The sequence below is a fragment of the Tetrao urogallus genome, assembly GCF_951394365.1.
Source record: "Tetrao urogallus genome assembly, chromosome: 3".
In the NCBI taxonomy this organism is placed as follows: domain Eukaryota; kingdom Metazoa; phylum Chordata; class Aves; order Galliformes; family Phasianidae; genus Tetrao; species Tetrao urogallus.
The window spans coordinates 79,743,382-79,756,520 of NC_136815.1; positions in this window are offsets into that span (position 1 = coordinate 79,743,382).

The window sequence follows — 13,139 nt, forward strand, 5'->3', positions numbered from 1 at the left end:
TCTCTGCAGTGGTATTTTATATTCCACTATTCCTGGGAAGCAGGATAATTAATCGCCTTCAAATTACAGCAGAATTCATGGGGATATTTGAGAGGCTGCTACAGGCAGACCAAGAGCAAATAGTTGTAAGTACTGGAGAAAATTATCATTGATTGGTTCTTCAGTTTGAGTCAGAAACTCTATGACAACTTTCCTTGTCTCAGAAGTGAAAGTGCATTGGTTAAATGGAGGCGCTATCCTGATGCAAGCTTAAAACTTATATTCCAGGCTTTGCCTTGCAATTCTGTATGCAATATCTCTCTTGACCTTGCAGGCAAAATGCAGCGGACTGTGTGCTATGGGATCCAGCTGAGAATTCTGGCAGTGAATTAAGAAAGTCAGATTTCATTTTGGAAAGTGATGGTGATCATCACCATCAATTAGGAAGTTCACCTACGTGTTTTTATGGCAGCATTCTAACAACGGTGATTGCTGTCTTGTTTCAAAGTACTGCCTTGGCAAAAGGGAATAAATACTTCAGATTTTACTTCATTGACAAATGGCCTGCAGTTAGCCACTGCCTACTTTCCATAACTGATATACTGGAAAATAAGCAGAAACATTTTTGCTTAATTATGTGGTTGTAGTGGCTGTGATTTACCTTGTGATTGCTGTGCACATGTGAACTATTCAAGGAACAGAGCTGATTTTGGAACTCACCACCACATTATGACTTACTACTGTTATAATTTAGGAACACCAGTAATTGCAATAGTTTTTCTCTCACTTTTTTTTTTTTTTTTTTTTTTTTTTTTTTTTTTTTTTTTTTTTTTTTTTTAGGCATTTTCCTTTATTTCTATTATTTTGAGTTATTTGAGTCTCGTGTTCAATTTTCTTTTTATGACTGAGGGTTGCAACGGTTCATCTCTATTCCTGACTATTGCCAAGTGAAGTTTTTTAGGCAGTATGCAACACTCCAGGTCCCATGATGAGGAATAACTCATGAAGCATTTAAATTGTTCATCGACCACAGGCATGTGATGAAGAGTGATTTGAGTGAGAAGGACTCCACTGGGCTGCTGTGCTGCCCTGGCTGCATAGTCCCACTCCTGCATTTAGAGCAGTGGGAAACAGCTTAGTCCAGATCTACAATGAATTTACTCCAACTGATGAATCCAAAGTGGGTTTCTTGATAAGCATTGGACTAATTCAGTCTTCTGGGATTTAATTTTACTTGAAAAATACAAGACAGAGCAAAGCATGAAATAACAGCTTCTCATTTCGTCACTTCAACATTGTGCTGTTTGTATAGCCTGGATAGTGATGTCTCATTTTAGACCCACAGAATCATAGAATATTTTAGAGTTAAAAGATTACATTATAGTAGCAAGTAAATGCCACGCATGTCTTTTGGCTGTGCTCTCTCAGTCTGTGTTGTGTGTAATGGGATCTGAGTTCTCTGGAGTGTGCAGATGGGCATATTTCTGGTGTGATCAACACTGCTGAGATTTGCTGTAGATCACTGCTATTTTAAATAAACAAACGTGCGTCTTATGTATCATCTACAGAGCCTTTCCTGTTCTCAAGCCCACACACTCACAGTATGAGAGCAGGCATGTCCGTGCTTCCTTGTTTTGATGAGGTGGGGGTTGGCCTCTTCTCCCAGGTAGCAGTGACAGGACAAAAGACAGTGGCCTTAAATTGCACCAGGGTAGGTTCAGGTTGGATATTAGGAAAAGCTCTTCTCCAAAAGAGTGGTCAGGTGCTGGAATGGGCTGCCCATGGAGTTGGTGGACTCACCACCCTGGAGGGGTTCTAGAAGCATGTGGATGTGGTACTAAGGAACATAGCCAGTGAGCAGTAGTGGTGGATGGTTGTACTAGATGATCTTAAAGTTTTTTTCCAACCAACCTTAATGATTCTGTGATTCTAATTTCCCTCAGTACTCCTTCTGTGATGTACTTGGATTAAACTTAGCCAGACAACCAGAGGAAAAAAAAAAATAGAATGCCTTTTTTCAAAACACAACAGCTTAGCATCACATCTATCCTAAACTATTAAAAGCAAAACTAGCGATATACTCGGTGACACTCACTTGACCAAACTGATGGACAGACTGGTTGGGCTACTGGATATTTGTTTGATCATTAGGCTGCAATTAATCCAAATGCTTAACACATCTGGTAAAATTACTACTTTTTTCACGCTAAAATGTGCTGTTGTTGCAAGTTTTGCAGGATGGTATTAACAAATACAGTCTTTACAGTTAATTTCACTAGTGTGCGAGCAAATGTTTGGTTTTGGGAAGAGATGTTGCATGGTTACCAGGTTTTGCTGCTCAGAATTATGTGAAGAGGCAGCAGTCCAAAGTGAATTAAATAGAGTTTGCTGCTCTCTTGGTTTTCTGATTAGAGGAAGTCCTTGAGGCAGAAATTAGTTTTACTTGACATTCCAGAAGAACTAATTTATTTGTGTATTCTGTGGCCTACTCTGTGCCAAGAGATTGGCACAGATAGGTAAATAAAACTTTTTATATTTTGAGGCTAGGTACATGTAGTACCACTTGGTGGGGTTTTTTTTCATTAAATCAAATGGTGTCACCATTCAGCACTAGAAGAGAGATATCGTGTGACAGAAGAGGTCCACAATCTACTGCGTTATTGCTAGAGGCATGTTTGATGCATAGCATGTAACCCACAGAGCAGAAGATGGCTGGTATGTCAGTCTGAATTCTTTATTCCCACTCAATCGTGAGGGCTCAACGTGTCCATATCCTTTTTTATAATGGAGGCAGGAGTGGATATTCTAGCCCCATACAAACAAAGCTGCTCTCAGTGAACCACAGCATGCCATATCACCATCTGGAGCGCATTTCGAAGAGAGCAATCAGTGCTGTTGTCTATCACTACTCTCTACCAGCAGCTGTTTCCTGCCAAGCTCGTTCCCTCCAACCTCCACTGCTGTCTGCTCAGTTGGGTCCTCCCAGGCCTCTCAGGCCACAAACAGCCAACCTGGGATGGCTGTGCAGCACACGAATGAATGTTCACTACAAAGAGCTGAGCAGTATCTGCTCCTGACTTTGTGTGGCCCCCTCTCACATGGATTCCAACCTTGTAAAAATAATAAAAACTTTCACAGAGATACGCAAGCAATACTGCATGACTTGTTTTCGCTTGGGGAGAAGCATATAGATGCGTAGCCCACATTACTTCAGCCTCCTGATTATGTACAGTGCTGGTGCTGAAGAGTGTAGGCAGAGTATATGTTGGTTACCAGGAATCTACATCACCTCTACCATCACAAAAATATTCATAGGCGCATCCTATTCAAAATACTAAAGTTTTGGAAAAAGAACAAGACAACATCCTGCTTGTTTCAGACACCATACTAAACTGTGTTTTACGTGCTACGCAGCAGTCTCCATTGAAAGCTGTAGTAAAGTGAGTACTGAAAAGCTCAGCACTTATACACGCTTTGACCATAAGATGGAGATATTGGGCTGCAAAAGAAATTACATACTTCACTGCCTCACCACTTTGGTTAGTGTGGGCTTGTTTAAAGAAAAGTGATGATGATTATTCTTAGCTAAAACTAGCTTTGTGGTCAGAATTAGGGAAGAGCCAAACCAGGATAGCAAAGTGCTAGAAATATGAAATCCTAGTTTTAAAGTGCATTGTTAACTGTGAAAATGTAGGCAGTTAATATAATATTTTCAACAGAGCATTAGGGTCTGCATTGGCTTCCCCCCAAAAATGTTGAAACGTTATACTTCCAAATAGCAGAGGTATATTCCTTTCTGATGGATAGAAGATTATATACAACATTCAAAGGCAAGAAAAAGTAGCTTGTGGATAACATAGTCTATATGTACAATCTATATCATATTGTTGTATTATAATCTTTAAGTGTATCATCAAAGCCTGTGTTCCAGTCATCATCTAGCTCTCTGCAAGAGGTTCCTGGTCTGCAGTACCTGAACAGGGCACTAAAGGGGAGAATATGACTTCACCTTGAAAAACATATAAAAATAGTTCCTTAACTCATCTGATCCACTGTTCTCTGTGGGTTTGTAGTGGGCATCACTGAGAATGGTCTGGCTCCATCTTTCTTACTCCCTCCCTCCAGGTATTTATGCACATTGATAAGACTCTCTCTGAGCTTTCTTTCCACTAGGCTGAACAATCCTAGCTCTCTCAGCCTTAACTCTTGTATGGGGTGCCTCAATCCCTTCAACATCCTCCAGCATGTCCATGTATCTCTGGTACTGATGAACCTGGATCTCGAACCAGGGTTTGCCATGTGTCTCACCAGCCCTAGGTAAAGAGTAAGGATCCATCCTTTCACCTGACGGTAACACCCTTCCTAATGCAGCCCAGGATGCTGTTAGCCTTTGCCAACAGCAAAGGTTAATCATTGGTTCATGGGCACACTGGTGTCCAACGTCCCTTTCTATAAGGCTGCTTTCCCAGCTGGTCAGCACACAGTCTCTACTGGGGTGTGGGATTATTCATCTTCATATGCAGGACTTTGCATTTGCCTTTCGTGAGGGAATTATGAGGGTCTAGATGGCTCCTCTCTCCAGCCTGCTGAAGTCCCTCTGAATGGCAATTGACCAGTGGGGCCTATTAGCTACTACTCTCAGTTTTATATCATCTGCAAATGTACTGAGGGTGCACTCTGTCCCATCATCAAGGTTATTAATGAAGATGTTTAACAGTATTGGTCCCAGTATTGACCTCTAGGGCACACCATTAGTGACTGGCCTCCAGCTGGACTCTGTGTTGCTGATTACAACCCTTTGAGCCTGGTGGTTCAGTCAGTTTTTACTCTATCTTGCTGTCCACTTATCTAGCTTGTACTTCATCAGTTTGTCAATGAGGATATAATAGGAGACATTGATGAAAGCCTTAATAAATACAAGATAAACGAAATTCGACATTTTCTCTTCATCCACTGAGATAGTTATTTTGTTGTAGATGGCCACTAGTTTGGCTGAACATGCTTTCCCCTTTTTAAATCCATTCTGACCGCTCTCAGTCACCTTTTTGCCCTTAATATGCTTAGGAATGATTTCCCAAATAGTTTTCTTGATCACATTCCATTCCATTCCATTGAGATGAGGCTGGCAATTCCTTGCAGTAATACCCTCATTTTTTTCTTCTTTTTTTTTTCCTCAGGATATTACCCCCATGGTTTTTCAAAGATTACCAAGAGTGGACTTGCAATATAATCAACTCCTTCAGCCCATGTGTGTGCCTGCCATCCAGGCCGATAGTTTTATGTAGATCTGATTTGCTTAAGTATTCCCTACCCAGGTCCTCCTCTGTCAAGGGTAAGTCTTCCTTGCTTCAGATTTCCCCACTGGTTTCTGGAAACCATGAAAACAGAAGGCCAGTCATTCTGGTAAAAAATGAGACACATGGTATTCAGTATCTTGGTGGCTACTATGCCTTTTGTCTCCAGGTCCCCTGGTGTGCTCAGCAGTAGGTCCATGTTTTCCCTAGTTTTCATCTTACCGCTTGTGTATTTGTGGAAATCCTTGCTGTTGCCCTTCGTGTCCCTCACTAGATTAAAATCTGGGTGGGCTTTGGCTTTCCTAACCCTATCCTGGCACACTAGAACAGTGTCACTGTACACTTCCTGGATCACCTGCCTCAGCTTCAACCTCTTTTACACCTTTTTATATTTTCATTTAGTCAAGGTCTCCCTGTTCATCCATGCAGGCCTCCTGTTGCCTTTGCTTAATTACTAATTTGTTAGGATGGACAGCTATTCTGGACCTCTTCTCTCTCCATGGACAAATAAATCCTTCAGCATGTCAAAGTTTGCTCTCCTTAATTCTGAGGTTATGACACTGCATTTTTATCTTGTATACTTCTCTCAGGACCCTGAACTCCACTATCTTGCAGTCACTGTAGCCAGGGCTGCCCCTGATCTTAACATCACCAGTTGGTTCTTCCTTGTTTGCAAGTAATAGGCCAAGCACAATATCCCTCTCATTTGGTTCATTCTCTGCCTGTATTAAGAAGTCCTCCTTAAAGATTTGTGGTTTTCCATGAGTAAGGAAGCTTTTCTGAAGTTGATCTGAATTTACCGTATCAGCAATAGGTAATAGGCAATTAGAATCTAAGGATAAGTGGGAAAAAATCACAGGTAGAATGCCTCCAAGTAATGCCAAGAAAACACAGTTTTACTTCTCTATTAATTTTTCTGTCCAGAACCAGAAAATTCAGCAATTATATCCAATTTCCTGTATGTGTGTGATCACCCAGATGCAACACAAGGGCTGAGGGTTAAGATCAAACTTTATCCTCAAGCCTTCCTTCTTGTGATTGGACTTCCATAAGAAATAAACCTGGATAGGGAGGAGCAACAGCAGTAATTTCAGCAGACTGCCAACCTGGGCACATGGGGTACTGCTGTAGTTCCTGCTGCAAAATTCCTTTAAGCAACATTTCTCTTCTTCAAAGCTGTGCAAGTTAGGCAGCATAAATACCCAAGCAAGTACAGTGCAATGCAGTGGTCCTATGGCAGCTTTGTTCTCTACATCACAGAGTTAACTTCTGCCTGTCAGCGTGGATGTAGGTGTCAAGCTGCAGCTTTTTTGTGTGTGTGTGTGCGTGTGTATGAAGATAAGCAATACTATTGGCACTGGAAATTACTCTTGCCAAGGAGATTTCGAGTTTTATGAAGCTAAGCTGGAGAGTAGTGGTGTAAGCAACCCATCTGGAGTTACATGATAGATGTATCTATCTATCTAGCCAGGAAAAGCACCCGGGCGCCCTGACACTGGGCCCATGCTGCCTCCCCTCTTCAGCCACCACACTCCTTAAGGTATTTTATTGCTTATGTCTTTCAGGACATGTGAAAAAGGCTTAAAATACACAAGATAAATTATCCAACATGATTCTCTGGAAAATGTTGTGTATCTTAAATGCAGCCAAAGTGCAGAGTGTATGCCAGTTGTAACAGTAATCACTCATTTTCTGTTTTGACCTAGCTGAGAAATTACAGGCTTGGAAAGCAGTAATTTGAATGTAAGAATCTCTGTCACTTCAAAGGTTTTTTTTTTCTTTTTCCTTTCTGGGAGCAGTATGTGCTATGTGACTTGTTTCTCTGTTTGTTCAGAACACACCCTGCTTCATCTAGCCCTGCTCCTTGAAAGTCGTTGACCTACAGGAGATGCACAGTTGTATTGTATCCCACTTCCTGCGCGGTTAAGAGTCCATATCAGCAATTCACTGAGAAGCCAGCAGTGGAACTGGTAAAAGTTAAACATCAGAAGACCAGTGAACTGCGAAAGAATTTCTCACTGTTTCCAGGTCAAGTATTCATAGGTTGTTTTGTTTTGACTGTGGCTTCTAGACGTGGATCATGTCAACATACAGAGCACGGTTGACACCGAGACATCCATGTAATAAACATTTGTATGTGTGAGTGTGTATGCGTGTATGCTCGCATGTGTGCGTGTGTCAACTGCTCTTATCTAATAACCATCCTTAGTAGATGGATACATCCCACACTTTGAAAACTGTATTACCCACAGGACAAGCTGAGGACGCAAATTTACCAGAAACAACACTCTGGAATGCGTTTGTGGTTGTAGTGTGCATTTCATGCTATCCTGTTCTAAGCTTGTGTTGTTATTTCTATTTTTAACAGCAGAGCAACTGCATCACTCAGCTTTTGGCACAATTAACTGAAATAGAGTAAAATGTTCCTTACACCACAGGTTTTAATAGTATAGTAAGCTATATTAAAAATATTGCCTCACATTTATTATTTCTTAAAATTAAAACACCTGGAAGATTTTCATCTGATGCTTTAAAAAGCTTCTCCTACGTAAGCTACAAAAAGAAGAAAATGTTATAGCAGGTATGAAACCTGTGGTTATATCAGTATCCAATGATCAAAATGAAATACAAAACTACAGGCAATTAAAGACAGTTGTTTTCAATCACACACAAAAAACTGTAGTTAAGATGAGACTTAAGTGCTTATGTAGGCTCTGTGCATTGTAAGCAATGCCAGAGTACATTAGCATTTTAATTTACACGTCTTCAAGGTAATCTTGTTTCTGAAAATTGAGACAAATCAATTCAAAATCTTATGTTCATTTGTCATGCTTATGGCATTTTCATGTTCATTATATTTCCTGGGTTAGGCTTGTATTTATTACAAAATATGATCTGTTGCTTTTTGTATTGGTTGGTATATTCTAAGTTTGAACTGAAGGGTTCAAATGTGAATGTTGAAGTCAGCAAGTGATCTTGCATGTTGTGCAGTGACAGAGCTCTTTCCAGCATGAATGCTGTTGCTTCCTTTGATTGCTTTCACATGCAGCTCTATATTTTCTATAGATCTTGGCAATCTTTGGGTTAAGCCAGAAAAAGCATGGCTCCTACGCGGCTGACTTCTCATATCTCATGAGAAACAAAGTGTGTGGGCCCAAAATATGATTTTTAATTAATTAAACTGTGGTATAAACCACTGTTTTCTGTGCATGTTTGTCTGTAATAAGTGTCATTTCCTAGTCTTTGCCTTCTTCCATTCAGGGCTGTCACTCATCTCCCCAAGCCCTATCCGTAGCAGTCAGTCCAAGAGTGCGTGGCAATGGAAAGGCTAACAGGTTGCAGCACACTGCTTCAAATTCACAGAACTGAATGAGAAAGATTTCTCTTTCTGTGCTACGATCCCTTGGGCAACTGCTTTGTGCCACCCTTGAAATAACACCGATTGACTTTGATTCTCAGATTCATCGTATAATTTATCTAACAGCCATTCACTGCTTTGTATACAGCAAAACAATACACCTTTCTTCTTGATTGTGATCCCATAATCTTGAGCAACCAGCTGTCATCTATAATGGCCACTAATGTTTAAATCTATTCAAATCAGAAAAATCACTGTTCAAACCATTTGTTACTTAGAGGGCTACAATTTTGCTGCAATCATATGGAGTTGGTGGACTGTTTATAAAGAATAAGTTTCACCTGAATTACTGTAGTTAAAATCTTTTCTTCCATGGAAATGTGACCGAGAGAAATGTTTCAAATTATCCCAGGAAAAAGAGCCATGCTGAAAAGATTAGAAAACATCCCATGCACACATATGCTTACATGCACGCACGCTCTCCTACCCCTAGTAGGACTGTGGGTTGCAGAAAGAGCAGCGCACTTTTGCAGACTCCTGCGTTGTGCTCAAAGGAAATGCAGCAGACATTTAAATATTTCCAAACCAAACAAGACATCCTGAAGGATTCTCCTCCTGTGGCCTCATTATCTGCTTACATCTGTGTTTTTAAAAATTGAAAGAAAGGCTGGAACAGGCAGAGCCACGCTGGACGAGAGCAGAGAGGGGAAATGGAAAAGAATAGAGAAGAAGGTTAATAATATAACTGACTGCCCTCACTTTCTGAGGAGAATGGGGCTAAAAAAAATAAAAAAGTGAAAAATAAGAATGGACGTTAAAACAAAGCATCTTTCTTTTCTAAGGTATCATGCTGAAGTGTATATCTTTTAAATGTATAAGGAAAGCCAATACTGAAAAAGAGTGGCAAGACCTGTTTCTGTGTACTTGATCATCCCTCTAGAGTTTAGGGAACAATTCTTCCCTGAAGTCGCACCTTTGTATTTGCTTCCAAAAGGAAAGCCCTGGGGCTCTACTCTTCTGCCCTGGGTGCCCAGCTGACATGATGAGCAAGCTGCTGACGTGAGTAAAGGGCTGGTTCAGACAAAACCTTTTTCACTGAGTGCCAAATGTCATCCAAGCACTATCAAACCCCAGGAGAATCTTCTGAAGGATGTTCCCTGCATGGCATGCCCTCACAATGCCTTGTAGAGTGAGGAAAGACAGGGTAGGCATGAGGGGAAGGGTTTCAGATATGGCTGACAGTGAGGACTAGAGAGAAAGACAAGAAGCCTGAAGCGAAAGAAAAGAGAAAGAAAGGTAAAAAATAGCATCCTTGATCCTCATTCCAGACACACTTGGCAGTTACTGGGTAAATACTGTTTTTTCACCTTGAGAACGTGGTCGTCCTGTAAGCAAACTATTTTTATTTTTAAACATAAATAGCATCCCTGACTGTGAAATGTCTGTAGGTATTTGGCTTAGCAAAACCTTGAGCAGATCTTAATGCCATAATGTCATGGCCTTCCTTCATAGATGTTTGTGTGTGAGTCAGTCAAGGTAGGCTTTTTGGCAGCTTGTGTTAAAACTGAGCACAGTACAAGCTCTGAGGACCAGCCCTGGCATTGCTTTATGTCATAAATCACCTCCCACCCTGTGCCTGAATTGCCCTGCAGCAGAGACGAAGGCTGCCTCAGGCACAGCAGAGAACAGAAGAGTGGAGCTAATGAGAAAGGTATTTAAGTGGCTCTGGGTGCGAGGACTCAGCTCACCTGGGCTAGAGGGAGCATGGCTGGAAAATGTTGGCCTGAAAAAGTAGAAAGTTCATGAGGAGTTGGCTTGAGGACAGAAAATGTCTCCTGGCTTTAAAACCAACTTCAAGCCAACAGTCTCCTCCAAACTCAAAGGCTGGTTACCCCAGGTCTTCTGCAACCCAAGGACCCTGTGAATGATGGGGTGACAAGCATCCTTCACAGTTAAGGCAGCTGGCTTCTGAGCCCAGAGCTGGTTTATCTTGACGATGTGGCTCACAATTCCCATAGCAAACTTGTCTTTGGTTTCCTGGATGAAAGTGCCTTTGCTTGCACTGTTGATGGTTGTTACCGTGGTGCTAAATCCTGATAGGGATCTTACAGATCTAAGAGTTTCTACATGTGGGAGGCCAGCTCTTCGTTCTGGCTGTCCAGAGGCCACAGATGAGGATTTTTACAGCCTCAAACTAAACACAGCCTCTTTCCTACTAGGAGAGCTGCCATCACTGAAGTCCAGGATCTACTGGCCACTGACATTTACATGGGGATTTATGACTGTAATAAATTATACTTCAGATTTACCTTATTTGGAATAATTTTGGAGTATCTTTTCCCCACATTTTTTATGGCAATGTAATAGACTACATTTTAAAGAACCAGGAAGATGTTGCTGCTACCTTTACTGCATAAAAAGTTTTGATACAAAGCTTTTCAAGGAAGGAGTTTTTGGATAATGCAGTATTATTTATTTACTTAAGCCGTTTTATAATACTCAGGCAGACCAGCCCAGTAGTGAGCTCCCAGAGAACTTTGATTTTTATTTTTTTTTAGTCTCTATGCACAGGATATACTTACTTCACTGATAAGACTAAAACAAGGCTTTTCTGAAGGAACAAATCTATATTCTTTCTGGTGATTTTATCTTAGGCAGGCCACAGGTATAAGGGAAACAGAAATATCGAGGCTGCTAGAAGAACAAATGCTCATCTTTGCAGGAGTCTGCAAATGTTGCCCACATGTGAGCAAAATTTGCTTTCACCTGGCAAATAAAAGTGCTTTTGAGAGAAGATATAATATGTTGAGGTCTCCACATCCCCTCTGTGCAGAACAACTTCTGTAGGGGTTTGATATGCTTGCAGCAACCACTTAAGCTACCTTGAAATACTTTAGAGAGAGGAAAATAAAAGGCCAGAGGGAAAAAGATACAGTAAGCAGCCATCCGGAGCAAATGAAGAATCGTTTTCATCTCCATTCAGAATTATCTTTTTCCCCATTCTCCATTGCTCTTCAATTTCAGGCATTTCATAGAACGGTCAAATGGCCTATGTTGTAAAGTGCCATAAGGATCATTTGGCTCCAACACTCCGCTGAGGGCAAGGCAGACGCTCGGCAGCTCAGGCTGCCCAAGGCCCCATCCAACCTGTCCTTGAACACGTCTAGGGATGGGGTATCCACAGCCTCTCTGGGCAGCTGTGCCGCTGCCTCACCACCCTCTGAATAGAGAATTTCTTCCTAAAATCTAACCTAAATTTCCCACCTTTTAGTTTAAACCCCCTCGCCTTGTCCTATCACTTATTAGACCATATAAAATGTCAATCCCCATCCTGTTAGTAAGTTCCTTTCAAATATTGGAAAGCTGCAATGAGGTCTCCTTGGAGCCTTCTCTTCTCCCAGCTTAACAAGCCCAGCTCCTTCAGCCTTTCTTCACAGGAGAGGTGGTTCAGCCCCATGATTATCTTTGTGGATTTCCTCTGGGCTTACTCCTGCTTCTAGCTGTGTACCAGAAGGAAAGGAGTTTCCATTCCTCAGGTCATCTGAGTTAGCTTCCCTCTTTCATTCAGAAAAGACCTTCTCAGCACTGTATTTTCATTCACCATCTTCAGCTTACTCATCTCTCTGTCCTAGCCCAAACCTTTGTCTAACTCTTTTCTTTTCTTCAGATTTCCCACTCTTCTTCCTCATCCCACTGCCTTTCTTTTGTCCTTTTTTAATGCACTTTTTCTGCATCTGAATTCATACCTATTTCTGAGCACACCATGGTTGTGTGCCCAGCACCCTCTGCCTGCCTCCAGAGCATCTCCGTGGGTGCTTCTGCCCAGGCAGCAAGAAATCCCAGTGCTCTACATCCTCTCAGGCTGGGATGCGGTCTGAAAGGCGTGAAGCCGTGGTTCATTTTGCCTGGCTGCCCTGTTTTGGATCTCTGTGGAAGTTCCCTCCTGGGAGTTGTGCAACCAGACAATGCATCCAGAGACAACGCTTGTCCTTTTCAAAACAAAGCAGCACTTAAGAATCAACAGGAACATGGTGCTCTGATAACTGGGTTAAAATAACAAAGGAAGGCCTGCCACAAGAATATGACTTAAACTTCATTCCTTCCTCTCAAATTCTGTGCAAATTCTACGTCATCTTGGCACACTCCTGCTCTTGGGCTGGGAGAAAGGTTCACTGCCTTTCTTCTGGAAAGGGCTTTAGGCAGCGGTGTCTATCAGCTCAGGTCTGGGATAGGACTGGTGACAGACCAGTTTAGTTGCTTTTGGGGACAGCACCTGGAGGACTTGTTTCCTACTCCTCCAGGCACTGTTCACCATTTCTGGAAGCATCTCACAGCCATCCCTGTGTCATGTGGAGTCACATTCCTGGAGATGTTCAAGAAACATGTAGATGTGGCACTGAGGGACATGGGGTAATGAGCATGGTGGGGGTGGGTTGACAATTGGATTAGATGATCTTAGAGATCTTTTTCAAACTTTATGATTCTATTATATCCTGCATTTTTTCTCC